General features: G+C 33.8%; 2 protein-coding genes across 4 annotated transcripts in view; one reads left to right on the top strand and one right to left on the bottom strand.

Moving 5' to 3' along the window:
* The window catches only part of gpr34l (G protein-coupled receptor 34 like), a 224,102-nt gene that overhangs the window by 95,122 nt on the left and 118,980 nt on the right, over nt 1-10,000 (bottom strand). For both annotated transcript variants that reach the window (XM_087299595.1, XM_087299594.1), the window contains one exon: nt 687-988. The gene's annotated coding sequence lies outside the window, so the exon portion shown is untranslated. The remainder of the gene's footprint in view (nt 1-686; nt 989-10,000) is intronic.
* Nucleotides 1-10,000, top strand: part of gabrb4 (gamma-aminobutyric acid type A receptor subunit beta4) — a 115,738-nt gene that overhangs the window by 24,204 nt on the left and 81,534 nt on the right. The window lies entirely within an intron of this gene.

Genomic DNA, 10,000 nt, shown 5'->3' with positions numbered 1-10,000 from the left:
AGTCTATTTAACTGAATGTATTGTAGACCGATGCTGTAAAAGGAGCCTTATGAAAATGAAAAACGTTACGTAAAGCTTTCACCAGAAGTTTATCATTGGCCGAAAAGCACTACCTATGCATATATCCATTAGCTGGTTATATAAACCTGTATAAACAGTGTAAAAGTCCCTATGGAAAAATGACAGTGTAAATAAATGATCTTTTTGGCTCCATTGGAAATGAAACCGAATTCCCCATTGTCTGAAAGAGGAAGAGTGGATTAATTACAGCCCGCGCTGGCCTTATTTACAACCTCAATAATCAGGGCAGCTCTGAAGGTCTCCGAAGACCTTGAATTTACGAGATTGCTGTTTCTCATTTCAACTCATCCTCTCCAACAAAAGATACCTTCATGTTCAGGTCCGCCAGAGTCCGGCTCTGTTTATGTGCGACTCATAAACCACAGAAATAAATAAATAAAAACATGCTGAAAGTTTAATCAACTGAATGGAACATGAAAACAGTCGCCTAGATATGCAAGATGTCACACCCCGGGCCATACATCAACTACTTTCCTTCTTTCATTCTCTTTATTATTTGATAAATATCGATCTTCACACTATGGAAATAAATGTATATGGTGTGAATGTTAATATTTAGCATTATTGTTAATAATACTTTAAAAAGCAGCTGATTTTGTCAATACATTTAACAAATTGTACCTATGAATATATGTAAATCTAAGAAATGATAATAACATAAAGCAAACATATAAAGAGAGTTGATAGATAGATAGATAGATAGATAGATAGATAGATAGATAGATAGATAGATAGATAGATAGATAGATAGATAGGTAGATAGGTAGATAGATAGATAGATAGATAGATAGATAGATAGATAGATAGATAGATAGATCACATTCGCGTCTCATTTTTATTAGTCAAAGAAAATATCGGCTTATTGTTAGTATACATTTTCGTCACTTAATTTTTATTTAGTTTTCGTCTAGTTTTGGTCGGTAGAAATTTGCTATTCACAAAAATTATGACACAAATGTCAACGAAATGAACGCTATTGGAGATGAGCAAATCGTACTAATGCGTAGGAACCAGATCGTACAGACTCATACAAATTAACCACAAAATCAAAAAGCTACGATTTGACGTGAGATAGCGTTGGTATGGCGTCAGTCATATGAGTGTCAGCAGAAGTGTATTTTCTTGTGTTGAGCGTTTGTTTTGTGTTGTTGTAAATTGTAGCTTTGCGTTTTTTGAGCACCTGTAGTGTAGCCAGGTGCTGAGCAGACATTTTATGGTCAGCGCTGAGTGATTTCGCCGTTACATGTTAGGCATCGTCCAATCACAATGGAGGAAAGGCGGAGCTATACCTCACAACAGTCAACAAATAATCTGCTTAAGTCCAACGTAAGGGAAAGTTTCTTTTGAACGTACTGCATTACAATATTGGGTTTCTCTCAAACAAGTAACTAGTTGCGTTAGTTAGCTACTTTTTATAGCAAGTTATGTGTTACGTTACTTTTGAGTTAGTTTTGCGTTACTTTTTCTTAGGATGAGTCTTGCGAATATTGTTCTATTGTATTGTGATGCTCTTCCTACAGAAAGAAAATATTAAATTTATAAAACAATTGGTGTTGCTTGTTTTTTTTTTTTTTTTACTGAGAGCTGATTGGGTGTACACAGTAAAACCAGCCTGATCTCACGAGGAAACGTAAGTATTTTACGTTTTGTCATTTTAGTGGCTAATTCGTATGAGTTCAGTCTTACAAAAATGTACGATTTTCAAAAGGAGGCGTGGCACCAAACACAACCCCTAACCCTAACCGTCATTGGGTGATAAGCAAATTGTACTAAATTGTACGAATTAGATCATACGAATTAGCCACTAAATACAAAAGTTACGAATTGCTGTGAGATTGCGTTGGTAAAACCCAACAGTCAACTTTATTAAATTAAATTAGTGTAGTTGACAAAAAAAATACTGAAAGTTATTTCTACTCATTTGAAAAAAGTTTTGAACAAAATAAGTTTTGAATTAAATACCTCGTTACTTCAACTTAAATGGAGTAAGTTCACAGTACTCATTTAGATTAATTTCTGAACGGTTTGAGTTGCCTTACCCTAATAGGTTTTACAGTACTCTGGTTTGAGTTAACTTATTGGGTTTTACGGTGCTCAAATTGCTTCTTTTACTCAAATAGAGTAAGTTCACAGTACTCATTAGGATTAGTTTTTGAAATCAAATGATTTGTAGCAATCAGATTACTCAAATGGTTTGAGTTGCCTCAACATATGAGGTTTTACAGTACTCTGGTTTGAGTTCTCTTAACTTATCGGGTTTTAGGCTCCGTTTACACTAGTGCGTTTTAGTTTTAAAACGCCGTTTTATAATGAAAACGATCCGCGTCCACACTCGCGTTTTACCCAGCGTTTCTGAACTGCTCTCCGTCCACACCAAAACGCTGAAAACGCACATCACGTGACCACACACACACACTTTGGCAATCGCTGCAGCCCATCTACCCAGATGAGACCTCTCCTAGTCGGACTCCTCATCAAGCATCTTCCGCTGGATCTAATCTCACTATATTTATTAAACGTGATATTTCATTCATCTTGTTGTCTTTATCTAACGACATATTCCCTGACTTTGGTCATTGGAATCTATTACTTGTTCTCAGGTAACGTGTTTTGGCTGAGCGCAAAGATAAGTTAATGATTAATGTAACCACGTAGCCTATTCTGTATATTGACTGATCGCTTGCCTTTATTTCCTATAATGTATAAACTTATTGTATGTTATACTTTTATAATGGCCATTATCGATTATTAAAACTGATATTCAGCAAAAGAGAGGGTGTGTTTCGTATTTTCACTGAAATTGAAAGGAGGCAGTTGTTATCGGCTCCGTTTTGTTATAAATATCCACACAGTGAAGATGACGCTCATATTTGCAGCACGGCGCCTCAACATTTCTGCTGTCTGTTAAGTTGTTAATATTAAAATGAAAATAGGCAGTTCCTTATATAAAGTTTACATTTTATTGTTGAGAAAGTGAAACAACGTAGCCAAGGTGATGTGAATGAAGTTATAAAGTACACTGTTCCCTGTGAAGATTTACCCGTGTCCTCGGTATGTTTTCCATATCAAACTGAGAAGAAGAGATGCAGCCTTGATCAAACTTGCGAAGTCTGAACTTACAAGGAGAAGATGCAGGACTGAACTGTGTGTGTCAGGCTACTTAATATTCAGGAAAAGCCCCAATCAGAGAGGCGAATGTCTGCAGCCCCGCCTCCGTTTTCAGATGTCTCCGTCACTCCCCATCCACACTAAGACGGAGCAGCAGCGTTTCAGAATGAAAACAGCCTCTCCAGCATTTTCGAAACGCTCCGTTTTCGGCGCTCGAGAACTCCGGCGTAGTGTGGACGGATGGCGTAACCGTAGCAAAACTTATGCGTTTTCAAACTAAAACGCATTAGTGTAAACGGGGCCTTACTGTGCTCGAATTGCTTCGTTTACTCAAAGGATTAAGTTCACAGTACTCATTAGGATTAGTTTCCTCAAATGGCTTGAGTTAACTTAACTTTTGAGGTTTTACAGTGTAGTAAAATAGGCCTTTCATCAATAGCTCCACATGACTTGTAAAAACTGGAATTTGATAATGTGCCCGAACAGTTTTTTTCACATGACTACATGACATAAAAGGTATATCAGGTTACTGCAGCTCAGAATATGCTAGATTATCCTGTTCCCTGAAGAGTAAGGACCCAAAGTGTAAGAGAGGGAGGACGCAGTGGAATGAAAGCATGAAGGCAAGGCCGCTAATTACATTATCTTTGAGGAGCTCACCATTTTGCCTGAGATGTAAGAGGGCCCTGTGGACTGCAGGGAATCTAATAAAAAGCAGTGGCCTGTAAATTGTAGCAGTAAGTGTTTTTGCTGTGCTGGGTTATCGGCGTCTGCTTCAACTTTAGTGTTGTGGGCGATGTTTTAAAAGCTTTGTTACATCAACACTTTGTAAATTAGGCTTGGGATTTGAGGGAGTGCGATAAACAAAAGGTTTTTGGTGGCTTATAACTATGTTAGAAAGTTGGCGTAGTAAAATATATACAGTTGAAAGCAAAATAATTAGCCCTCATGTGAAATTGTGATTTTTTGATTTGTTTTATGAGATTTTTAAAAGTGATCTTTCTTTGATTCTTTTTTAATATATGAATCATTGATTATATTAGTAAAAGTGCCGCTTCTTTGATTCTTTTTAAAATTTGATCCTTTGATTCTTTTTTAAATCTGTTTTTTGACTCTTTTTTTATATTTGATTCTTTAATTATTTTAAGTGATGTTTCTTTGAATTTTTTTTTTTATATCTGATTCTTTAGTTATTTTTAAGTGATGTTTCTTTGAATCTTTTTTTTATATTGGATTCTTTAATTATTTTAAGTGATGTTTCTTTGAATCTTTTTTTTATATTTGATTCTTTAGTTATTTTTAAGTGATGTTTCTTTGAATCTTTTTTTTTTTTGATATTTGATTCTTTAATTCTATTTTAAAAGTGATTATCCTTTAAGTCTTTTTAAAATGGATGCTTCTTTGAATCTTTTTTTGATATTTGATTCTTTGATTCTTTTTTAAAAGTGATGTTTCTTTTGATTCTTTTTAGATTTGATTCTTTGATTCTTTAATAAAGTGATGTTTCTTTTGATTCTTTTTAGATTTGATTCTTTGATTCTTTAATAAAGTGATGTTTCTTTTGATTTTTTTCTGATATTTAATTTTTTGATTCTATTTTAAAAGTGATGTTTCTTTGATTCTTCTTTTAAGATTTGAATCTTTAATTCTATTTTAAAATTGACACTTCTTCGAATTTTTTTATTCTTAGATTTTTTAAAGTGTTTTGACTCTTTTAAAATTTGATTTGCTGATCATTTTTAAAAGTGGTGTTTTTTTATTTTTTTAAGATTTGATTATTAGATTCTTTTTTAAAAAGTGATGTTTCTCTGACTATTTATTTGACATTTGATTCTTTAATTTTTTTTAAAAGTTATGGTTCTTTGGCTCTTTTTTTAGATTTGATTCTTTGATTCTTTTTAAAAATGTTTCTTTTGATTCCTTTCTGTTTTTGAGATTTGATTTTTTTTTAAAGTGATGTTTTTTAAATTCTTTTTAGATTTGTTTTGTTGATTCTTTAATAAAGTGATGTTTCTTTTGATTTTTTCTTATATTTATTTTTTGATTCTATTTTAAACGTGATGTTTCTTTGATTCTTCTTTGATTATTTAAAGTGAAGTTTATTTGATTCTTTTTTAAAGATTTGAATATTTAATTCTATTTTAAAAGTGACACTTCTTTACATTTTTTTTCTTTTTTTATATTTTTCTTATTTTTTTTAAATGTGTTTTGACTCTTTTTTTTATTTGATTGTTTGATTCCTTTTTAAAAAGTGATGTTTCTCTGACTCTTTTGTTTGACCGTTGATTACTTTTGATCATTAACTTGTTTTAATATGTTAATCGGGTTTATTTTTTATTATAAAAAGTTTAACTTAATATTTTTTTGTCAGTTTGATTATGCAAGTTGAAATGACAGAAAAAGTTAATTTGATTCAGCTAAAAATTATTTACATTTTAAATCATTTTTAAATTTAAAATCTTTAAATTATAAAAAAAAAAATTTTACATTGCACAAATATAAAAATGACATGCACAGATGAATTGTTCAACACAAAACTAGCAATGTGAGCTAACGAAATCAATAGGTTAGTTTAATTTTAATGTGTACTTTGATGTTCAGGTATGACTAAAAATAAATATTTTTAAAAATAATACAGATTTCACAAGAGGGCTAATAATGTTGACTTCCTAACAGAGAGAATAGATCAACACAAAAGCCAGCTTGGCTTTAATTAAAACAGAATCACGTGGACTACAAATTAGAAATGCTAAAAATGTGAAATGCGATTAGATTAATGATGCGTCTTCAGTTAAAGTGCTCTTTAAAGTGTCAAGCTCCAGATGCAAACATATAGGGTTCCTAACTCTATATGGCACCACATCTCACACGTACATTTACATCGCAGTAGATATTTATATATATATAATCCAAATGGTTGCCAAGTCCAGGACAAATAGCAGTAGAGAGTATCCAGAGGGCAGAGCATCTCGTTAGCGGCGTGATTTACTGTCCTGGCCTGAGACAACAGTGTGTGTGTGCGTTTGATGATATGTAGGCACTCTGATGGAACGTACAAGCTGACACTTCTCCTTCAAGCTTAATGCATTGCTGTGCATTACATGTGACTGTCACGGACAAGGTGCTTTGGATAAATCTTAACTTGGAAGGATGTATTTGTCTGTACGCTGTCTTACTGCTGGCCAGCACTTTGCAGTGATCTGCCATTGACTTGAATCAGAAATAGGCACAGTACAGTATGGGGAAATAAGTATTGAACAAGTCACCATTTTTCTCAGAAAACCTATATCTAAAGGTGCTGTTGACTTGAAATGTTCACTGGATGTTGATAACAACCAAAGAAATCCATATAAACAAAGAAAACGAATCGAATTAGTTTACAAATGAAGTTATATGGAACAAAATAAAATAATGCAGGGAAAAAGAACACATGAAGAAAGGGAGGTGTAGTTTGACAGTGAATGCCCAGACAGCAGCTGAAATCTCTCAGTAGTTCTTCAGCAACCTTCCGCCCTTCCTCAGTGTAAATGAACATCAGCTGCGTCAGTCTAACATCTACATTAGCAGGAGGATGAAGATGAACCCAGGGTGGACATTTCAGCAAGACAATGATCCAAAACGCAGCCGAGGAGACTCTCAGATGCTTTCAGAGAAAGGAAACCAAGCTGTAGAATGGCCCAGCCAATCACCTGAGCTCAATCTAATAGGTGATATAAAATAAAGATCAGATTTGACAGACGAGACCCACAGAACCATCAACACTTTCACACACTGTTGACGTCTGTGATAAACTCACACCTGAGCAAGGCATGTGACTTCATTTTCCATATGGGAAAACAAGATTTTTGACTTACATTGGCAGATTATTTAGGTTGTTTTAGAAATAAAATGCTTAATTTTGACGTATTATTTCTGAAAATGAGACAATATTTGTTGCTTGTCAAGAAAAAGAAACTCTTTTACAATCAAAAAGTGTCGTTATAATGGAAGTCAATGGGGTCAAAACAGCCGCCAACATAACCAAAGGGAAGTCAATTTGCCCAGAGTGTATTAGAGGTGTGAACCTATACTGGTCTTACGGTTCAGTTACGATTATCATGCCATCTATTCGGTTCAGTTCGATATCTAGGTGCATCATGTTGCATTGACGGTGCTTTCAATACACAGTGTTATATTTTGGGGGAGGCTATAACAAGCTGTCTGTATAAACACACAGACACACAGCACCATACTGTCTCTCACTCACAAACATACACACACATAGACAGCACCAACCAAACACACACACACACACACACACACACTTAAGCCCTCTCAATATGCGTTTAGCCGGGAGAGCTTGCGCTGAGCGGAGCAAAAAAAAAAACGAAAAAAAAGAAGCACTTTTCCGACGGTCCCATACTGAGAGCTCCGCTCCGTGCGAGCTCTCCCGGCTAAACGCATATTGCGAGGGCTTAAAGAGAGCAGTGATCGTAATGTCGAGCAAAAAAAAAAAGAAAGACAGCTGTGAACCATAACCAGCTTTGCCTTTTTGTAGGAAACACACTTTAGATCTGTTTAGGGTAAGAGGTTTTTGAGTTACTGCCGCTATAACTGAATGTGTCAGGAATATCGAAAAACAAAACCAACTTAACCGCGCTCATTTCTGGCGCCCCCTCCTGGATGTACAGCGCCCGTAGCATTTGCCTATACTGCCTATGCCACGGGCCGGCCCTGTGTTGGCTCCTGAGTGTTGTAAATACTGGCGCTCACCTCCCTCGCGACAGAGTGCATAGGAGATAAATGACACAGTTCTGTTGTGGCGACCTCTTATAATCAGAGTCTAAGCCGAGGAAAAATTAATGAATGAAACAATATGCGACTTTGTAAAGGTCATGTCTAGTGATGATAGCCAGTAATTATAGCAAAGATAGTTTGTTCATTTTGGGTTTTGGCACAGTTTGTTTTGGTGTTTTCAAATATGAACATTTTTCTTTGCTAAATGAGCTTAGTGCACCTTTAATATGTTGCAGTAACTGCTAACACACTGCATCAGATACTGCAGATGTAGAGGCACTCGAAAGACAGAAAGGCTGGGTGAAAGTTTTAACTGCATTGATGATAGCGGTTGATGACCAGGCAATATTATGTGTTAGTAATTAATTCACAATTCTGTCACAAATTTTATGCTATAGAGTTATAAAGAGTTGCTTTTGATTGGATTAGAAAACCGAAGTGGCTAATCCTTTTTTTTTTTTTTTTTTTTTTTGTCGCTTAATATACATATATTTTCATTTGAAATTGTTGTGAGATTTTCTTTTATTTTTACTTTCTTTTATTTTTTATGTTTATTTTATTTTATATTTCATTTTATCTATTTTATTTTTTATATTATTTTGTTTTATTCTATTTTATTTTAATTCTTTTATTCTTTTTTATTATTTTATTTTATTTTATTTATTTTATTTTATTTTTATTCTCTTTTTTATTTTATTTTATTTTATTTTATTTTATTTTATTTTATTTTATTTTATTTTATTTTATTTTATTTTATTTTATTTTATTTTATTTTATTTTATTTTACAAATATGTCCTAGATGTGAAACTTGTTCAAACTATCTATTCAAAATGATCAGAAACTAAACACTAAATTACTGAAACAACTAAGTTAACAGCTTAATGTTCAATCCACTTAAATCTGTTAAGTTAACTAATCGATATGTGTTGGTACATGAATGAATTATGCAGAACCAGCATTTTTTTTACAGTATGCAAATATCTTTATTATGATATATATATATATATATATATATATATATATATATATATATATATATATATATATATATATATATATATATATATATATATATATATATATATACATTTTGCTAAACATTTTTGAATACACCCTAGTTTGAAAAACTATTTTCCATTTCTCTGTGAAAATAGTCATATATTTTGCAGCATTTGAACAAAACAGATTTATTAAACGCATATATTTATTCCAAAAAGATTTTAGTCACTGAACATCTTTAGAAATAGAAAGATTTTTCCTTGTCATCTCCACAGTGAGATGCACTTGACTTCTGTTTAGTAATTGCTAAAAGGCTTATAACACTGAACTGGAAAAATCCTTCTCCCCCCAGTTGCAGTATGTACTGTGGATGCATGATCTGATGCAGTCTATTTAAAAAGAAAAGATTAGGTGTACAGTGTGCTGTAATTTGACACTATTTGGCAACCCTTCCTCTCACATAAAAAAAATAAAATAAAAATAATAATAATAAATATAATAATAATTTTTGGTGACGCAGTGGTGCAGTACGTAGTGCTGTCGCCGCACAGCAAAAAGGTTGCTGGTTCGAGCCTCGGTTGGGTCAGTTGGCGTTTCTGTGTGGAGTTTGCATGTTCTCCCCACGTTTGTGTGGGTTTCCTCCGGGTGCTCCGGTTTCCCCCACCGTCCAAAGACATGCGGTACAGGTGAATTGGGTAGACTAAATTGTCCACATCAAAGCTCCTGAAAGCAAAGAAGGTCAAGCTGCTCCAGAATTGGCCAGCCCAGTCACCAGACACGAACATTATTGAGCATGTCTGGAGTAAGATGAAGGAGGAGGCGTTAAAGATGAATCTAAAGAGTCTTGATGAACTCTGGGAGTCCTGCTGAAGGCTTTCTTCTTCATTCCAGATGACTTTATTAATCAGTGATTTGAGTCATGTCAGAGATGTATGGATGCAGTCCTCCAAGCTCATGATGGAGTCAGACACAATATTCATTCTGTCTCCACTGCAGCAGGACTTTATATTCTATACTGGACATTATTTCTGTTCA

This window comes from Danio rerio, chromosome 21, assembly GCF_052040795.2.
Source record: "Danio rerio strain M-AB ecotype USA chromosome 21, GRCz13ab, whole genome shotgun sequence".
Taxonomy (NCBI): Eukaryota; Metazoa; Chordata; class Actinopteri; order Cypriniformes; family Danionidae; genus Danio; species Danio rerio.
This window is presented reverse-complemented; position numbering and strand designations above follow the sequence as displayed.